Source organism: Notamacropus eugenii, chromosome 4 (genome assembly GCF_028372415.1).
Source record: "Notamacropus eugenii isolate mMacEug1 chromosome 4, mMacEug1.pri_v2, whole genome shotgun sequence".
NCBI classification, from domain to species: Eukaryota; Metazoa; Chordata; class Mammalia; order Diprotodontia; family Macropodidae; genus Notamacropus; species Notamacropus eugenii.
This window is the reverse complement of record NC_092875.1, coordinates 63,862,199-63,876,943: the sequence shown is the minus strand read 5'-3', so window position 1 is coordinate 63,876,943 and position 14,745 is coordinate 63,862,199.

Genomic DNA, 14,745 nt, shown 5'->3' with positions numbered 1-14,745 from the left:
TTTCTTCAAACGGGCTTCTGAAGGACTATCCAGAGAATTATTCATCCCTTCCCTGGTACCATTATTTTAAAAGTGCTTACTTGGTATTTTAGGATTTATGCTCTGAAGATCCCCAAAGGACTGGTTGTGCTTACCATCCAGAGACAGACAAAGCAGTACTTAGCCACCAATTTTCCTGCTGTTGCTCAGGTCCCTCCAGACTCTGGTCATTCAATCTGTTGTTTTAGCTACGTTCCTGAGTTCACAACAGTTCCAAACAGTCTTAGGGAATTTAGCAGTCAGGAGAGGGGAAACGTGCCTGTGGGTATTTGGGCCACTGAAAATCAATGGGCATGCTCCCATACCCCACAAGCAAGATTCCTTTCTAACCTTTCTGATGCTAAAGATCCCAGACGAGCCCCCAAGAAGTGTTAGAAGTGAGCCCATCTAACAAGACCCAACAGTGAGAAACATGCTTAAACAAAGAACAATACCTGTTGTAAAATCAGGAATGCTTTTATTAGTCTTTACATCCACTCCCCTAGAATGGATGGATAGCCTCCCCAGTAAGGTTATAGGATTACTGTAACACTTTCAGAGAGATAGAGCTTCTTATATTGTTTCCCAAATTTTGGATATTTTACGATACCATCCCCTGGCCACGTGGCTCTATGTTCTCCTCTCTGATAGATTTTTCCTCACACAGCTTCTTGAGCCTTTGCATTAGTTTCTGACTTCTAACCTGCCATGCTAGGTCACAACCTTTATCACTTAAAACTGTGAAAAACAGAATTTCCTTGTTTCCCACAGTGTGTTACTAAGTAGTGAGCTTGACTTTGGCTTCTGGCAAAATTCAAGGACATATTATTAAAGGAATTTAAGTTATTATTATTATTAAAGGTTAGGGGGCCATCTAGAAAAGGAAACATTGATCACAGAGTTTGGTTTCCCCAAGAGGTCATGCTAGGCTAACTTTATCATCTTATTTAAGAAGGTTACTTAACTGGTAGGTCTTGGGCTTACCTGGAGCTAGAGTTTACCTAGATTTTAGGGAAACAGTTGCTAAATTTCTCTGCTCTTCTTGTGGAAATTCTCATTCCTCTCTAGACTGTATGGAGGACTTCTACCATGCCCCAGTTCTTCCTGAAGCCTCCCTCCAGACCTGGAATTCACCTCTACCCCTTCAGGTCTCTACCTTTGATTGAGTGATCCCTCTCTTAGAACCTCCTTTTTAGGAGGGCAATCCAGGCCTCTTGATCCATAAGTTTTACTTTGCCCTGTCCCCACTCCACCCCTACTCCTTTTTTTAGCCTCTTTTTATGTGTTGTCTCCCCGCATTAGAATGTAAACTTGAGGGCAGGGATTCTTTCAACCTACACTTGTATCCCCAGCATTTAGCATAGTACCCACTATACAGTAAGTGCTTAATAAATGCTAGCTTATTTTAGTGAAGTTTGGATTCAGTCTAAGGGTTGCACTTGAGGACCTAGAGGGCCCCATGTGGCCTCCAGACCACAGGTTCCTCACCCTTGCCCCTTAGAACATTGTAATGAAGTTAATAAGATGAGATTTAGAGGAGGAGCCAAGATGGCGGGATAGAAAGACACACATATGCTAGCTTCTAACCCACAACCCATAAAATACCTGTAAAGAAGAACTCCCAACAAATTCTGGAGCAGCGGAAGCCACAGAACAATGGAGTGGAGGAGATTTCTGTTCCAGAGAGATCTGAAAAACTGACACCAAAGGTCTGTCACGTACCAGACCCAGAGCAGAGCCCAACCCTGCCTTGGCTATGTGGAGAAGGCTCAAAAGCGCACGGAACAAAACAATTCATTGAAAGAGAGAATTGAGTCCAGGGAAAAGAATGACTATGAGTTAGACCAAGAAGTTAGTAAACAAAACCAAAAATTTAAAAAAATAAAAGATGAGGTGAAAGAACTCATTGGAAAAACAACTGACCTGGAAAATAGATCCAGGAGAAATAATTTAAAAATTATTGGACCACCTGAAAGCCATGATTAAAAAAAAGAGCCTAGACACTATCTTCCATGAAATTATCAAGGAAAACTGCCCTGATGTTATAGAATCAGAGGGCAAAATGGATGTTGAAAGAATTTATCATTCACCTCCTGAAAGAAACCCGAACAGAGAAACTCCTAGGAATATTGTGGCCAAATTTTAGAGTTCCCAGATCAAGGAGAAAATACTGCAAGCAGCTAGAAGGAACAATTTGAGTACTGTGGAAATACAATCAGGATAACACAGGATCTGGCAGCTTCAACATTAAATGAATGAAGGGCTTGGAGTAGGATATTTCAGAAGTCAAAGGAACTGGGATTGAAACCAAGAATCACCTACCCAGCATATCCGAATATAATACTTCAAGGGAAAAAATGGACATTCAGCGATAGAGACAAATTTGAAGATTTCATGATGAGGAAAAGACCAGATCTGTATTTAGAATTTTGACTTCCCAAGACAAGAATCAAGAGAAGCATGAAAAGATAAACAGGGGGGAAAAAAAGAAAAATCATAAAAGACTCTCTAAAGCTGAACTGTTTACATTACTACATGGAAAGAAAATATTTTTAACTCTTGAATCTTTTCTCAGTATTTAGGTAGTTGGAGAGATTGTACGCACACACACACACACATACACATAGATAGATAGAGAGTACAGGGTGTGTTATATCAGAAGAGAGGATATCCACATCCACACACATCCACACACACACACACACACACACACACACACACACACACACGCACACACAAACAAAATAAAATATAGTAAAATAAAAATTAAGGGGTGAGAAAGGGAGTAATGAAATGGGGCAGGCTATAACTCATAAAAGAGATAAGAAAAATCTTATTCAATAGAGGAGATAAGGGAGAAGGGGAGGGGGGGAAAATAAAGCTACTCTCCCCACATGTGGCTGAAGGAAAGAATAATATGCTCACTAAATTTGATATGAAAATTTATATCACACCACAGGAAAGTAGGAGAGGAGGCAACAAGTGGAGCAAAGGGAACGTTAGAAGGGAGGGCAAATGGGAGAAGGGAGTCACTAGAAATAAACACTTTCAAGAAGGGACAAGGTCATTTGTAGGGGGGGGGGAAATAAGGAGGATAGGGTAGGTCAGAGGGCAATATAATTAGTATTACACAACATGATTACTATGGAAGTCTTTTGCAAAACAACACATGTTTAATCTGTATTGAATTGCTTCCCTTCTTAGTGGGGCTGGGGAGGGAGGTGGGGAGGGAGAGAAGTTAGAATTCAAAGTAGTAGAAACGAATGTTGAGAATTTTCACTGCATATAATCGGGAAATAAGAATTACAGGGAGAGGGGTATAGAAATTTATCTTGCCCTGCAAGAAAAGAAGGAAGATGGAGATAGAACAGGGGTGGGGTGTGATGGAGGGGATGGTACATTGAGGGAAGAAGCAACCAGAATGCAAGGGGGGTGATGGGGAGAAAAATTGGTCATGTTACAAAGAGAGGTAAAAGCAATTAGTATTAAAACAACAGACTGAATTAATTACTGGGAATAAATCAATAACATCTTTAGTTTGGAGAAAAGAATTTCAGTCTAACTTTCCAAGAGGAAGGTAACCTCTGATAAAATTTGGCATTGATGGAAAAGTCAAGGTTTTAATAGTAAATTTGATTTTATGATTGCCATTTAATCAGGAACTAGAACAAGTACAGAAAGGCATATAATCCACCTAAGACTTGCCTCAAAAGATGTTCCTTAGCCAAAGTGAAACTATAATCATATTTGAAACCTGGTTATAGGAACTTGCCATTTTGAGATGCTATGGGACTACTAAGTGACTGTTCTTCTGAGTCTAACTCCAGGTATGCGAAGCAAGAAAGGTGATCTGAGCCTCCATTACATGATGCCAGTATGCTCACGAGATGTTGGTATGAGCTGCATAGGTGATCTCAAGAGAAGAGTGGGAGAGCAGCTGTTCAGCATGGGCTGAGGTGGGATTCTCTGGACTTAATTTCCCCACTGACACCTGGCAGACTTTAAGCCTGACTGAATGCAAGTGGACAATCTACTCCTGCCTGGAATAGACATGAAGTTGGGGAGATATTGTTTCCCTGCAATATCCCTACTCTCAGTGGCAATTTCCTATGGTCAAAAGGTTTGTAAGCTTAATACTAGATCTATTAAATTTGGGTAGAGGAACATCTGAGGCTGTCTAAAATTAAGCTATTAGGCACAGGACTTTAGACCAACAACATTAAGTTAGGGTCCTTTCATTCTTAGTAATACTGTGGAGACAATTAGATCAAGAGATGTGAAGTTAGCAACATAAATATTATCTGTGTCTCAGCTGGCTTATGTTAAAAAAAAATTCTTTTGTTGTCCATATTGTATATGCTTTAAAAAGATGTATCACCTGACCAAAAGTTTGAATTGCTTTATCTGTTATAAACTGTGTTAAAAATAAAAAAAATAAAATAAAAAGATGAGATTTAATAGGCACAAGTGTCAAGTCTTACCCTTGGCTTCAAAAGGTACAAGCTAGAGGACATGTGACTAGACATTGGTTTGCCTGAAAGAGATCTAGGAGTTTTAATGAACTTGACTCTATTTCAGTGAAGGGTTTTGTGGTGGCCAAGAAAGCCTAGGTAATCTCAGGCTACATGGAGAAGCAGTGCGGTGGACTGTCAACTCCACCGAACCAGCCTCTAACCCGTGGATGGCCAGAACTGAACAGAGGAGGCCAGAGGCAGGAGAGTCAGGAATCCAACAGAAATTTAATTTCAAAGTGAGGGAAATGGCTTGTGAGCAATGAGGGGATCTAGACGCAGGAACCAGGGACCAGCCCCTAGTGAGGGGACCTGCTTTAGTGTAGGCACATCTCAATACTTATACCTATGGCTATGCAGTGAGCTGTAGTCCTGACAATGAGGGAGAACAGCAATGATGAGACAAGTTTGATTCATAGCAGGATTTCTTTTTTTATAGTAATTATTTTATTTGTTTTCAGTGTTCTATAATCACTTCCATATATCTTAGATCTTCTCCCCTCCCTCCCCCTCCTTCTCCCCTCCCTCCCCACTCCCTCCCTGAGATGGCTTGCAATCTTATATATGTTCTACACATACATTCCTATTAAATATAATTTTGCCATAGTCATGTTGAATAGAAGAATTAAAATGAATGGGAGAAACCATAAAACAAAACAAAACATAACACAAAAGAAAATGGTCTGCTTCATTCTGCAATCTAATTCCATAGTTCTTTCTCTGGAAGTGGAAGGCTTGCCTCAAAAGTCCATTGGGAATTTTTTAGGTCCTTGCATTGCTGTGAAGGACTAAGTCTACCAGAAAAATTATTCCCACTCTGTGGTTGTTGTGTGTATAAAGTTCTCCTGGTTCTGCTCCTTTCACTCAGAATCAGTTCATATAAATCTTTCCAGGTGTCTCTGAAGTCTTCCTGTTCATCATTTATTTATTTATTTATTTCCAGTGTTCCACAGCCACTACTATACAACCTAGATTTTTTCTTTTCCTCCCTTCCCCTTCCTCCTCCTATTTCCCCCCTCCCTCTCCAAGACAGCGTACAATTTTATATAGAGTCTACACATACGTTCCTATTAAATATATTTTCACCATAGTCATGTTGTAGAGAAGAATTAAAATGAATGGAAGAAATCATATAACAAACCAAAACATAATACAAAAGAAAATGATCTGCTACAATCTGCAATTGAATTCCATAGTTCTTTCTCTGAATGTAGAAGGCATTTTGCCTTAAAAGAGCATTGGGAATTTTTTAAGTCCTTGCATTGCAATGAAGTTCTAAGTCCACCCGAAAAAAATCTTTGCACACTGTGGTTGCTGCTGTGTGCAAAGTTCTCATGGTTCTGCTTCTTTCACTCAGCATCAGATCATATAAGTCTCTCCAGGCCTCTCTGAAGCCTTTCTGTTCATCATTTCTTATAGTGCAATAGTATTCCATTACATTCATATACCATAATTTATTCAGCCATTCCCCAGTTGATGGGCATCCCTTTCATTTCCAGTTTTTGGCCACCACAAAGAGTGTTACTATAAATATTTTTGTACATGTGGACCCTTTCCCATTTTTATGATCTCTTGGAGATACAGTCCTAGATGTGATATTGCTGGGTCAAAGGGTATGCACATTTTTGTAGCCCTTTGGACATAGTTCCAAATTGCTCTCCAGAATGGTTGGATCAGCTCACAGCTCCACCAACAATGAATTAGTGTTCCAACTCTCCCACATCTTCTCCAACATTTATCATCTACCTGTTTTGTCATGTTAGCCAATCTGATGAATGTGATGTGGTACCTCAGAGTTGTTTTGATTTGCATCTCTCTAATCAATAGTGGTTTAGAGCATTTTTTCATATGACTATAGATAGGTTTAATTTCTTCCTCTGAAAACTACCTGTTTATATTCTTTGACCACTTATCAATTGGGGAATGACTTGTATTCTTGTACATTTGACTCAGTTCTCTCTATATTTTAGAAATGAGGCCTTTATCACAGACACTAATTGCAAAAATTCTTTCTGTTTTCTGCTTCCCTCCTAATCTTGGTTGCATTGGGCTTGTTTGTGCAAAAACTTTTCATTTTAATGTAATCAAAATTATCCATTTTGTACTTCATAATGTTCTCTATCTCTTGTTTGGTCAAAAATTTCTCCATTCTCCATAAATCTGACAAATACGCTATTTCTTGCTCCACTAATTTGTCTATAGTATCAATCTTTATACCTAGATCAAGTACTCATTTGGACTTTATTCTTGTGTACGGTATCAGGCATTGGTCCATGCCCACTTTCTGTCACACTGTTATCCAGTTTTCCCAGTAATTTTTGTCAAACAGTGAGTTCTTATCCCAGAAGCTGGGGTCCTTGGGTTTATCAAACAGTAGATTGCTGTACTCATGGACTACTGTGTCTTGAGTACCTAACTTATTCCACTGGTCTACCCCTCTGTTTTTTAGCCAATACCAAGTGGTTTTGATAAACATAGCAGGATTTCATGATCAGAGCATGGGGACTTGTCCAAGCTTGTCTAGGACTTATCCAAGCTCAGAAAACACCTGGTGCTGGTCAGAGCAATACAGTAATTATTATGTGATTGTGCCAGAGGATGAGATCCTCCAGAGGGTGGGCGCAAAGGATCATTGTCGCAAAGGATCATTGTTTTGCCAAGTTGAGGGCACAGCTTGCTTACTGGGCCTTAGCTCCAGAAAACAGTGTGTGTCTCCTAATATCCTGACAGGACAAATGCTGGGGTCCAAGACCTGAGTTGAAATCTGGCCTCAAACACTTAATAGCTGTATGATCCTGGATAAGTCACTTAACCTCTACTTTCCTCAGTTTCTTCACATGTAAATAATTTCTTCACCAGGTAAATAATAATTGCACCTACCTCCCAGGGTTGTGGTGAGGATTAATAAGATTGTATTTGTAAAAAGTGCTTAGCATAGTGCCTAGCACATAGTAGGCATTTAATAAATCCTTCCTTTCCTTCCTCCTCTTTTCTTCCTTCTTCCTCCCTCCCTCCTTCCTTCCTTCCCTCTTTCCTCCCTACTTCCTTCCTCTTTTTCTTCATTTCCTTTCTTCCTTCCTAGCAGGGCAATGGTCCTGTTGCCCTTTGTATTTGTCAGATCTCATCTGAACTATCGTTGCAGTTCTATATATCATGTTTTAGAAAGGACACTGAAGGTTGGACAACATCCAGACAGGGCAACCAGAATGATGAAGAATCTTGAATCCATGCCTTATGAAGGAACTGGGAAGGAGGCTTAGCCTAGAATAGACTCAGGGGAGCATAATTATTTTCTTCAAGTACTTGAAAGGCCATCATGTGGAAAAAGGATTAGACATTGTTCTAGGCCTCAGAGGACAGAAGTGGGAGAAATGGATAGAAGTTGCAAAGAGGCAACTTGAGGTTTGATGTAATTGAAAACAAACAAAAACAATAAGAAAATACTTCTTAACAATTAGAACTATACAAACACAGAAGGAGCTGCCTGGAGAGGCTGTGGGATCCCTTTCACTCTGAGACCTCAGGCACAGGCTGGATGAATACTTGGGGATGCTATAAAGCAGGCTCTTACTCAAGCAAGGGCTGGAATAGATAACTTCTGAAATGCCTTGTGTATCTGAGATTCTATGGTCCACTAAACTATGGAAAGGAAGGCAAGTGACAGCCCAAGGCTCTGGATCATATCCAGATGAGATGTACTTTGAAGGAAGAGAAATTGGTGAGACCTAGTGGGAGAGGGAGAATTTGAAAATGGTGATGGGGAGCAAAGATGATGGGAATCTCTTCTGGTCCAATGTATCAAAAGGCAAGAGAAGGAGGGCCACTAGTACTGGAGAGGGTAACAAGGATAAGGTGAGGTAACTTCCAGAGAGTCAGTTTTCTATAAGCACCAGAAGAGAGGAAGAGTATGAGAGGAAGAAATCTAGGATGAGGGAGATTTTGCTAAAATGCAGGTACCTGAGTGTACAATGGCAGGGAAGGGCAGGTGTGACCCTGGTCAATCCAAATCTAAAGAATTCTATTTGGTTCTGGACAATACTTTTTTCTTTGGAAACAGGATCTCTCTGTCTCACTGAGCCTTGAAATTCAGTGGCCACTTATGGACACAATTCCAGTAATGATTGGAAGCTTTGTACCACTTTATTTTTTCTGACCTGGGTCATTTTTCCCCTACTTAGGCAGCCTGGTGCCCCCTGCCCTTCCCAGCCCCAACTTCCTACTTCAATGTGCTCACCATATTGGTCCAGACTTAGAGCAGACACCCATTTGGTTTTAGTCCTAATGCATCTCAGAACTCTTGAGTTTAAACGATCCATTAGTCTCAGTCTCCCCGACAATTACAGGTATAATTACTTAACCTTTTCTTTTCTCGCCACATTTTAGGAAGGGCATTTATAAGGTTGCAAGGTATCCATTAGAGGACAACCAAGACAGTAAGATGCTTTGAGATCACACTGTATGAGGATTGTTAAAAAAAAAAAAAACTGGGGATATTTAGCCTAGAAAAGAGTAGACTTGGCAGAGGGGACATAATAGCTATCTTCCAATTTTTTTTTCTTTTTAAAAATAATATTTATTTATTCATTTTTAGTTTTCTACATTCACTTCTATAAGATTTCTATTTCTAAACTTTTCCCTATCCCTACTCTCCCTACTCCCCAAGACAACCTGCAATCTGATATAGGCTATACATGCAAAATTATATTACACATATTTCTATGTCAGTCATGTTGTGAAAGATATCTTCCAATATTTGAAGGGCTCTCTTGGAGAAGAGGGATTACATCTGTTCTGGTTGACTCTGGAGTGCAGATCGATTAAGAGCAATGGGAAGACCATTTTGGCTCCATTAAAAGAGAGGGGAAACCGAAAAAAAAACTCCCTGATACTCCCTGATAATTAGTGGCACCACTGAAGGAGTAAGTTCCCCCCTCACTGTTAAGTACTCAAGCAAAAGTAAGATGACTTGTAAGGAATGTGGTAGAGGGAATTATTGCTCAAGAACAATTTGAACATTTTATCTGCTGAAAGGGTCAGAGAAGGAATATTTTGTGCAAATACTGAGAAAAAATAGTTTATCATATAGAAATTCTGAGATGATCTGGAAGAGAATCTTTCCTCAGATGAAAAAGTACTGGTTGAAGGGTATAACTTCAGGGCATTGTTTCCCAGTGACTAACTTAAATATAACTTTTTTCGGGACTTTGAAGATTTTTACTGGGAAATTCTGAATCAAAGACTTGTTTGGGGACTATGAGACTACACCCACTAACTCTTTGTATCATCTGACAGAAATGTGTATTTGGGTTTTCTCAACATAAGTAAGGGAAAAGACCATGATTTGAAGTATTTGAAGTATCTCTGGCAGAGATAAGATGGTCATGGGTTCATGACCACAGAAGCAGGACAGGGATCAGAGAAGCCAAGGAGAGAATTTGCTTCCAGAGGTTGAGATGTCAGAAAACAGAATACAGAAGAACACAAGACACAGAAGCCAAGAAGCTACTAGAACTTAGAGGCCAACAGAAGCCAAGCCTAATTGACAGAGAAGCTCTGTTGATGTAGAGAGCTGATCTGACTGGAGGAGAGCTATGTTGTTTGAAAGAGTTGATTGGAGGAAAATAGCTAGTACATATGTAGTACTTTACAAACATTATTTCATTTGAGTCTCACAACATCCCTGGGAGACAGATGCTATTATTATCACCCTCATTTTATACATGAGGAGATATAGGTCATTTTGCCCCTGCCCTTCCCAACCCCCACACTTCCACCCTCCACTCCCTATTTCAATAGGCTCACCACATTGATGCAGACACCCAATTGGCTTTAGCCCTACTGCATCTCAGAACTCTTGAATTTAAACATTCCACTAGCCTCAGCCTCCCCACCAATTACGGAGAGCTTGTGACTTGCCCAAGGTCACATGACTAGCATCAGGCAGAATTTGAACTCATATCTTCTTCACTCTAGTTCCAGTGCTTTGTCCAGTGTGCCATTTTTTACTCTGGGTGAAAAGCTGAGAGAAGTACGGGAAAGCTGCCTAGCCTTCTAGCAAAATCTATGGCTTAAAGACTCACCTATTTCCTTTGTTGCCCTCTATGGCTTCAAGTAGAATTGGAAGGTAGGGAACCCTACAAAACCTATAGAGAACAAGACATGAATGGCTTGGCAGATCCTGGGTTTATAAGTAATTGCTTTTTCACTCAGTGTCCAACTGCCTCAGCGCCTAGCCAAGGAAGCTGACCTTCGAAACTGCAGATTCTAGTCTTAAGGGTACTATTAGCTTAAAAAAGCTTAACATTACTTCAGAGCTTTGCCCAGGAGGAGAGTGGAGGGGCTCTGAAGAGGAATGGTGTCACCCAGCCAGTGACCCATGGTACAGAATGTTCTCTAAAGAGAATATAGACATCTGGGCCTGAAGTCCAGAGTCCTGAGCTAACCTTGGACCACATGGACCCTATTTGGACCCTTGGACCCTATTTATATACCTCATAGCTAGGTTTCTGTAAGCTTGTCCCCATTCTTCTCCCAAAAGACACCCTATGCATTGGTGAGAGAGTACAACCCAGGTTTATAAGTGCACTGTTACATTTTGATTTGTAACTGATTTTGCCTCTCGTTTACTAAATGTTTCATGTTTAAGAATTAATGGTTTCATTGTGACTAATTTGGGTAATTAGGAAGCACACTGGTGGTAGTTCAGGAGCTATAGTTATGAATTTAAGTGTATAAATATACCCCTGCACACACCCCCCTTCAAAGTTACCCCTAGGGCCCTGGCAGCCATGGCTAGTCCACTCCTTTGGGAAACTCCCTCTGTTCTCAGACCTGCCAGTATGAGTACAGATTGGGCAGGGGAGAGAGAGAGAGAGAGAGAGAGAGAGAGAGAGAGAGAGAGAGAGAGAGAGAGAGAGAGAGAGAGAGAGAGAGAGAGAGAGAGAGAGAGAGATGAGGTGACATCAAGGTTCTGTGAGGATAGGGAACAGGAAAGCTGAAATTCATCAGGGATGAGAATGTCAGGGCAGGTAGCAGATGGAGGGGGACTTTCACCTCTACAGACAGTAAAAACTCAATCACAGAAATTAGGGGAATGCTCTGTAGGAATCTGCTAATCTGGTAGGGCAGAGAAGGTACTAGTTGGTAAGAACAGGAGGTGGGAGGGTTGGTGGAACGCCAGGAGAGGAAATCACTTTTCAATGTTTAATCTGGATTTAGGCGGATGGTCTCTTCAAGCATTTGAAAGATTTATGTGGGATTGAATTTATCCTGCTTGACCCCAGAGGACAAAACTAGCACTGGAAGTACAGTTTGTTGTTGTTCAGTCGTGTTTGACTCTTTGTGATTCCATTTGGGGTTTTCTTGGCAAAGATAACGGAGTGGTTTGCTGTCTCCTCCAGTTCATTTTACAGATGAGGAAACTGAGACAAACAGGTGTTAAGTGACTTGCCCAGGGTCACACAGCTAGTAAATATGTGAGGATGGATTTGAACTCAGATTTTCCTAACTCCAGACCCAGTCTTCTATCTACTGGGCCACCTAGCTGCCCCTTGGAAGTTCACAGGATCACAGATTTAGAGCTCGAAGAGGTTTCACAGGATAGCTAGACTAACCCTCTCATTCTGCAGATGAGGAAACAGAACCAGAGGAGTTAAATATCTTGCCCAAGGTCCTACAGGTAAGTGGGCAAAACTAAGATTCGAACCCTGGTCATCAATTCCAAATCTTATTCCCTTTCTGCTGTGCCAGGAACAATGAATGGAAGGAAGTCAGAGGGAGGGAATAGGTTGGATTAAAGGCTTTCTGAGGTCTCTTCCAGCCTTAGCTCAGTGCCTGGCACTGCTGGCACGCAGGAGGCACTTAATAAATGTTTACTGACTGACTTCCAGTATTCAGAATCTCTGAGATGATTCTTTGCAACCATCCAGCCAGAAGACCTGGAAGAAGACTGTGCTCTCTGGGCCTCAGATCACAGACATCCCTTCATATTCTAAGGTCTTTTCTTCCCATGCAGAGAAAAGACTTTTTCTCCAGAAGGCCCAGTGGAAATATTCATCATAATAATGGCGCATTAGCATATCTGAGCTTGAAAGTGCCTTAAAAACCATCTGGTTCCTAGTTCCTCTTTGCCCTGATTTAACCCAGAGCTGGTCCTTGGTCCTACCCCCTAAGACCTGTGCCATCTGGTCTTGGAGACACCCTTTGGGGAGGGGTGCACAAACCTCTTGGGAACCTGGGGGAGATTTATGAGTCCTGGAGGCCTTGGGTAAGGCTCTTCAAGGAACTGTTCTTGGGAGGAAGTACTTTAATAATACAGAGTTGGAAGGTCATCCAGTATAATCTATACCTGAATGGAAAAACCATCTACAAAATTCTCTGGTGTTTTCCAAATTCCACTTGAACACCTCCACTGATAGGATGGACAGTCATGTCAGTCAGTTGATCAAGAGTCATGGTTGTAACTATTTCCTTATATTGGGCCAGAATCTGCCCCTCTGAAATTTTCACCCACTCATTGCTCCTGGTTCTGCCCATTTAGCAGACTGAGTTTATGAAACTTTCTTATGATAGAGCAGTATGTGTTCTCTTCCCTAGGCTAAACAAACCCATTTCTTTCAATGAATCTTTAAGGCAGCCTGGGTTTACAGAATTCTCCCTATCCTGGCTGACCTTCCCAGGAAAATCTCTAACTTGTCAATGTCCTTCCTAAAATGAGGTTCCTGGATCGGAACATGGTACTCCAAGGGTGTGGGGAGGGGGTGGCATCTAAGCAAGGAGAACAGTACCAGAGGTAGCACCTCACCTTTTGGGCCTCCACATTCTACTGCTCCCAGCATGGCAACCCACCCCTCCTACTCCTTTCACAGCACCGGCACAAACCATGTCTCCTCACTCTGATTTGATTATCACGCCATTTATTCTTATTTCAAACCATCTGTCATATTTTTCAACATCGGAACAGCCAAACACCTGCTTTGGCTTTTGTCTGATTTTTAGGAAGGGCAAAGGATGTGGAGAATTACCCAGCAATGAGGAGGATTTACCCTCTCCTGACTGGTATCATCTACTCTTCATGCCCCCTCCAGGAGAGGGAGACAGGCAGAAACAGGGCTACTTTTTCTATTTCATACCAGAACCCACAGGAACCCAGAGAAGGCAAGTAACATTTCAGATCACTTGCTAGTCCATGGCAGAGACATTTCAGGTAGGTGATGGTGAAGGGCTTTGGAAAGAGTCCAGGACCAGGAGTCAGAATATCTGGGTTCTAGACCTAGACCTGTTATTGATGTTGTGTCACTTTGGGCAAGTCAGTTCCCCTTTCTGGTCTCTCTTTATTCCTCTATAAAACAGGGTGTTGGACTGGTTTCTCCCAATCTAGATAGCCTGCATTCTAAGGTCCCTGTCAGCTCTGACATTCTATGTTCTAAGATGACTCCTAGCTTTGATATTCTGCGTTCTAAGTATCCCTCCCATTTCTTTCGTTTGTTTGTTCTGAGGTCCCTCCTACCTCCAATGTTCCAAGTTCTAAAATTCATCCCAGCTCTAATATATACTTCAAGTTTTAAAGTTCTGACATTCTGTGTTCTTTGGGCCCTCCCCTCTCTGACAGTCTACTTTTTAAGGCTCCTTCCAACTTTAATATCTTATGGTTCTATAATGAACATGTGCGTATGTGTGTATGTGAAAGACAGACCGACAGACCGATGACCTAGGCAGACAGAGAGTCCTCCAGGCATCTGTGTCTGGCACTGCTAGTCCCAGGGCCAGAACACACTCTGATCCTACATCTTTTGTATTCTCAGCATCTCTCCTGGGATGATTTATGATTCCTGCCTCTAATAAAGGCATATCCAGCCTGAGGTCCAGAGAGACAAGATCTTTAATATGACTTTGGCTGATTACAAGATACCATGGCCTTCCAGCCTCTGATCAGCTTGTTTGTTTCATGTTAGTCACTAGCAAGTGGGGGTGGGGGAAGAAGGGGGACATTTCACTCCTACTCAGATTGTGTGTGTGTGTATAGATAGATCGATAGATACACATATACACATACATGTATATACACACACATATGTAGGCTTATAAATGTATATGTATATATACATAAATATATATAAATAATTCATATGTACATGTATATATGTTAGCTTTCCAAGAGAATGTAAACTCCTTGAGAATAGGGACTGCTTCATTTTTTCGTTTGCATTACCATTGG